Source organism: Chrysochloris asiatica, unplaced genomic scaffold (genome assembly GCF_000296735.1).
Source record: "Chrysochloris asiatica unplaced genomic scaffold, ChrAsi1.0 scaffold00049, whole genome shotgun sequence".
Lineage (NCBI taxonomy): Eukaryota > Metazoa > Chordata > Mammalia > Afrosoricida > Chrysochloridae > Chrysochloris > Chrysochloris asiatica.
This window is the reverse complement of record NW_006408567.1, coordinates 12,916,993-12,922,583: the sequence shown is the minus strand read 5'-3', so window position 1 is coordinate 12,922,583 and position 5,591 is coordinate 12,916,993. Positions and strand designations below refer to the sequence as shown.

Below are 5,591 nucleotides of genomic sequence, written 5' to 3'. Positions count from 1 at the left end.
CTACGATAGAATGAATGTAAAACTAATGTTCTCCTATGTAAACTATCACATAATTCACAATAAAACATTTAAGAAAAAAAAAAGATCCTTGGGCACATAAAAACTTTGATTTCTCAACTTCTTAGACATAACCATATGTCTTGAGAGAAGAGTCACTGGGCCTTGGGGGTACACCAAGATCAGTTGGCATAACATAGTCTTCAAAGACAATGTTCTACATCATATTTTGATGAGCAGCAACTAGGGTCTTAAGAGCTCATGAGAACCATCTAAGGTACCACTACTAGTCTCTCCTTGTTCAGAGGAAAGAAGATTGAAGAACATCAAAGACCCACAGAAACAATTAATCCAATAGACTAATGGACCACAAGACCATCAGTCTCCATGCCCAAGGCCAGAAAAACTAGATGGTACCCAGCTACCACTACCAACTTCTCTGAAAGGGACCACATTAGAAGGTCCTGGATAGAGGGGGCAAAAAAGTGGAACAGAACTCAAAATCCTAACAAAGACCAGGCTTACGGGATAGATAAAGATTGGTGACCCTTAATCACCCTTTAGGTCTGAAACAGAACTCATCCCCATTTTCAGTCAATTTTCAGTCAAACAATTTTCAGGGGAACAATAACACTAGTGAGGTATGTGCACCTTAGAATAATCAACCATTTGAGATCATAAGGGCAGCATTTGCCCAAGGACAAAGTTCAGAAGAGTTAGGAAAGAAGGAAGAATGAAAACAGGAAACACAAGGAGGAAGTGGGATAAGTGATATTACATCATGAGGACTGTAATCAATGAGATGAAACAAAATGTGTATGAACTGTTGAATGCAAAGCTAATCTGCTTCATAAATCCAATTCACAATAAAAAGATTAAAAAATAACCAAACACACCTTTGATTTCTCATCTCTAATTCATGGGGTAGCAAAGAGATGTGATGAGGAATGTAGAATATAAATGATCACACAATAAGCATCCATGGTGTAAGAATATGAATGTTGTTGTTGTTGTTGTTAGGTGCTATTGAGTCAGTACTGACTCATAGTGACCTTATGCACAGCAGAACAAAACACTGCCCCATCCTGGGCCAACTTCACTACTGTTGCCACGCTTGAGTCCATCGATGCTGCCACTTGGCCAATCCATCTCGTTGGGGAGTATTCCTCTTTTTCTATGACCCTTTACCTTACCAAACATGGTATCCTTTTCTAGTGATTGGTCCCTCCTGACAGTATGTCTGACATATGAGAGACAAAGTTTGGCCATCCTGGCCTCCAAGGAGCACTCGGGCTACACTTCTTCCAAAACAGATCTATTGGTTCTTTTGGCAGCTCATGACACTTTCAATATTCTCCTCCAACACCATAACTCAAAATCATCAATTCTTCTACAGTCTTCCTTACTTACTGTCCAGTTTTCACAGGCATATGATGTTATTGAAAAAACCATGGCTTGGGTCTGGCGCACCTTAGTCTTCAAGTTGACATCTTTGCTCTTCAACACTAAAGTGTTGAAGAATATGAATGGTCCCTCCTTAATGTCCCAAAGCAAGCCATGTCCACACACATCCCTAAACACAGGCATAGCAATATCCTGAACATAACTTCCTCTCTCCCGTAAGTGTCTGTCAGGTGTTAGAGAGGATGCTTTGTGGGGTGTTAAGGATTGAATTGCATGTCCACCCAAAAGATATATTGAAGTGCTAACTCCCAGTACCCATGAATTTGAACTTGTTTGAAAAAGGGGTCTTTGAAAATGTTATCAATTAACAGAGGTCATACTGAAGTAGGGTGAAGCCAAATTCAATACAAGAATTTGTATTGTGCCCTTATACAAGAGGAGAAGAGACAATGAGACAGAAAAACACAGACAGAAGACAGCCATGTGAAGATGGAGACAGAGATTAAAGTGGTGTGTCTACCAGTCAAGGATCAGAGTAATATTGAACCGATTCTCCCTCAGAGCCCCCAGAAGAAATCAACACAACCAATACCCTGACTTCAGACTCCTAACCTCCAGAACTGTGAGACAAAAAAGTTCTGTTCTCAAAGGCACCCAATTGCTGATACTTTTTACAGTAACCCTGGGAAACATGTCATGGCTTTGCAACTCCTAGCAAATGGATTGGTGGAATCAAAGCTAACAAAAGAAGTTCCAAAGCACTTCTTTCTCATCCTATATATCCTCACTCTACAAATCTTTACAAAGGTTATGCTCATAAAACGCCACTGAAAAAGCAAGGAGGTGGCTCAGCCAGACTTCATGACACAGCACTCGAAGTCCATTTCTGCTGTGCGTCATTAAAGGAAGTTGAGAAAAACACAATCTACCTGTAATCGGAATAACAAAAGCATGCAAAGCAACAGTGAGCTGCTTTCTTGGGAACTGAAGGAAAGTAAAAAGATGGCTCAAGGAAATCGAACAACCTAAAGAGACCCTTCAGAGAGCTGGTTCTCTGATGTCAGTGGTCTTCAGAGTCTTCTGGAGAGATCATCACTAACATAAAGATGTTCCCACAAATGAATAGGATACAAAAACTGACAACCTAATTTTAAAGAGACTTGATCAGACTCTTCATGAACAAGAAAAGCCAAGTGGTCAATAACAGCTGAAAAGTTTCTTAACATCCTTAATCAGCAGGGCAATGCAAATTAAAACCACAAGAAGATACCAAAGCATACCTACTATAATGGCTGCATTAAAAGGTCTGACAATACCAAGTGTGGACAGAGCAGCTGTCCATTCATTGCTGTTATATTGGTACAGCCACCTGGGAGTTGGAGTCCTGATGTGGCGTTGTGGGTTAATGCGCCAGACTGCAAAGCCATTTGAACTGCAAGGTCGGTGGTTCAAGCTCACCAGCTGCTCCTTGGAAACCCCTATACAGGGTCGCTATGGGTCAGAACACTTAACAATAACAACAACCTGGGAGTTATCTACCAATGTTAAACATACATTTACTCTATGACAGTAATTCTAATCCCAACAGAAATGAGTGCTTATGGCCACCAAAAGGCACCTACACAAATTCTCATAGCACCTATACTGTAATAGCCCAAACCTGCACAACCCAAACAGCCATGGATGAGTAAGATGAATAAACAAGTAGTTACATAGTCATAAGGTAGGATACTATACCACAATGACAAATAATTAGCTACTATAAATATTAATAATATGGATAATTCTCACATACATCATGCTAAAAGGAGTGAGTCTTGATGGCATAAAGATCAAGTGCCTATCTGCTCAACGAAATGTCAGTTCCTTGGGGAAAAGACAGGACCATCTGTCCCCATAAAGATCACTGCCTAGAAAATCTTTTGGGGTAGCTCTACTCTGTCACATGGGGTCACTATGAGTCAGAAATTAACCAGATGGCAGCCTACAACAGTGCTGGAAGAAACCAAACCCAAAGTCTTCTATAATTCAATGTAGATGAAGTTAAAATGCAGCAAATTTCACTAGTGGAAGTCGAAACAGAAGTTGCCCTGGAAGATGGGAACTGTCTGGAGCTGTGGAGATGTTCTATATATTAAGCTGAGTGGTAGTTACATGGGTGTATTTGCTTCACGGATTCTTAAGGTTTGAGCACTTACCTGAATATAAGCTATACCTCATTACAAAAATAAGTTTAAAAATATATATGCATATATATATTTTTAACTTAGTTTTGTAATATATATATATATAGTTGTTGTTGTTAAGTGCTGTCAAGTCGGTTCCGACCCATAGCGACCCTGTACAGGGTTTCCGAGGGTGTAAATCTTTACGGGAGTAGAAAGGCTCGTCTTTCTCCCACGGAGCAGCTGGTAGTTTCGAACCACTGACCTTAAGGTTCGCAGCCTGATTCGTAACCACTATGCTACCAGAGCTCCATATATATATATAATAATTCTGTTTCCATAGTTCCTGCATGGGGCCCAGGAATCTGAATTTTATCCAGCTCCCCAAGGTGAGGTGATGCTGGTGGTCCAAGGTCACAATCTTGAGAAGCCTGGCCTTAGCCCACCCTTGGGCAAAGATAAAGCTTGGTGTACCAGTATCATTATCAATGGCTATGATCGATCTGTGTGAACTCCCAGTTGAATGATCTGCCCATAAGAGGATTTGCAAGACTTCCCAATTGATAAACACAACTCCATGTTTATGGAGCTAATCGGCAGACTTAACAAAGGGGTATCAATAGACCCAGATAGCTGAATTCAGAGTCCCTTAACTCTGGGCCTGAGGCATTTTTCATTCAGTGGTAGAGTTCTCACCAATATACCTCAACAGTCCCCCATGGAGATGGTGCAAAGAAGGATAACAATTTGTTCCATTGTGCATAAGGGTCATCATAAGTTGGGATCATCTGGAGGACAACTAACAACGTGCTTTGAGCCCAGGCTTTCCACCAACCCCACACCCCAGCTCCTCCAACTCACCCTTTGCCTCTCTGTCTACTATAGTGGAGGGTCTGAGAATCCCCCCACCTGGAGCCTGTAAAATTGTTGGAGGGCTGAGGGGTAGGGAAGTGTATAGCATGGAGTAGTGGTTATGAATCGGGCTGCTATCCTCAGGGTCAGTAGTTCGAAACTACCAGCTGCTCCATGGAAGAAAGATGAGGCTTTCTGCTCCCGTAAAGATTTACAGTCTTGGAAACCCTGTACAAGATCGCTATGAGTCAGAACCAACTCCACGGCACAAAACAACAACAACAACATATATCCAAGCAGTCCTACAACTTCCCTGCAGATGGCCCTGAAATTGCTCCATCCTCTCTAAGGCTGTCCTTCACCTTGGGGTTTCGTCACCTTCAGATGATGCTGAGCCCTTGTGAAATCAGACTCTAAGGAGTCCTAACTCTAAGGAGTCTACAGTTCAATGAAGTGCAGACACAGGCCACTCTCCCTTAGGTGAGGATGCCCTATCTCCTCCTCCCTCTTGTTCTGGGGCTAAATAACAGATCTAAGATGGTAGAAGCGCCCCAGTGGTCTTCTGCTTGGGAACCCTCTTCAATCACAGGACTTTCTCAACTCCTGCAGGTTTGGGCAAAGTCAGACCAAGTAAAGGAGGGGGGTGGGTAAGCACAGGGACACAAAGCCACATATTTCAGCCAGTCCTGACTTGCTCTGTAGCTTTTAAACCTCTTATTTTCGTAGGAGTTACACTAAGCACAGTAAAGACAAAAATAAGACTGCGGAGGGTTGTGATTGTTTTGTATTTCTCTCTCACGCTTGTCTCTCTAACCTTTGGGATCCTGGTATAACTCAGTCTGAATGCAGCAAAATCCCTGCTGAGCCCAGTGTGTTCTCCCCCTCCAAGGCTGGGTGTCCTGATAAAGCTCACCTTGACAAAGAGCTCTATGTCTGGGAACGGGCCTCTCTCCCGCAGCCAGCCGATGCCAGCCCTGGCATCTGCAGAATCGTTATATAGCACAGGACTCTCTACCTTGCTCTGTCTCTTGCGCAGTTTCAGAGTGGGTAACATCAATTCAGTATTTCCCTTTAAAATTGTTCTTCTCTCCATTTCCTGACTCCCGCCAGATACTTCTTTAAAAGGGTGGGAGTGATACGTTTTTAAAAATAATAATAATAGAAAATACTGCC

The 5,591-nt window shown here is 42.3% G+C and overlaps 1 protein-coding gene across 1 annotated transcript in view; it reads right to left on the bottom strand.

The window, feature by feature from the left end:
* Positions 1 to 5,349, bottom strand: part of CLIC6 (chloride intracellular channel 6) — a 26,109-nt gene extending 20,760 nt beyond the window's left edge. Inside the window, exon 1 of the mRNA XM_006862558.1 lies at positions 5,332 to 5,349. The gene's annotated coding sequence lies outside the window, so the exon portion shown is untranslated. The remainder of the gene's footprint in view (positions 1 to 5,331) is intronic.
* Between the last annotated feature and the right edge of the window lie 242 nt (positions 5,350 to 5,591).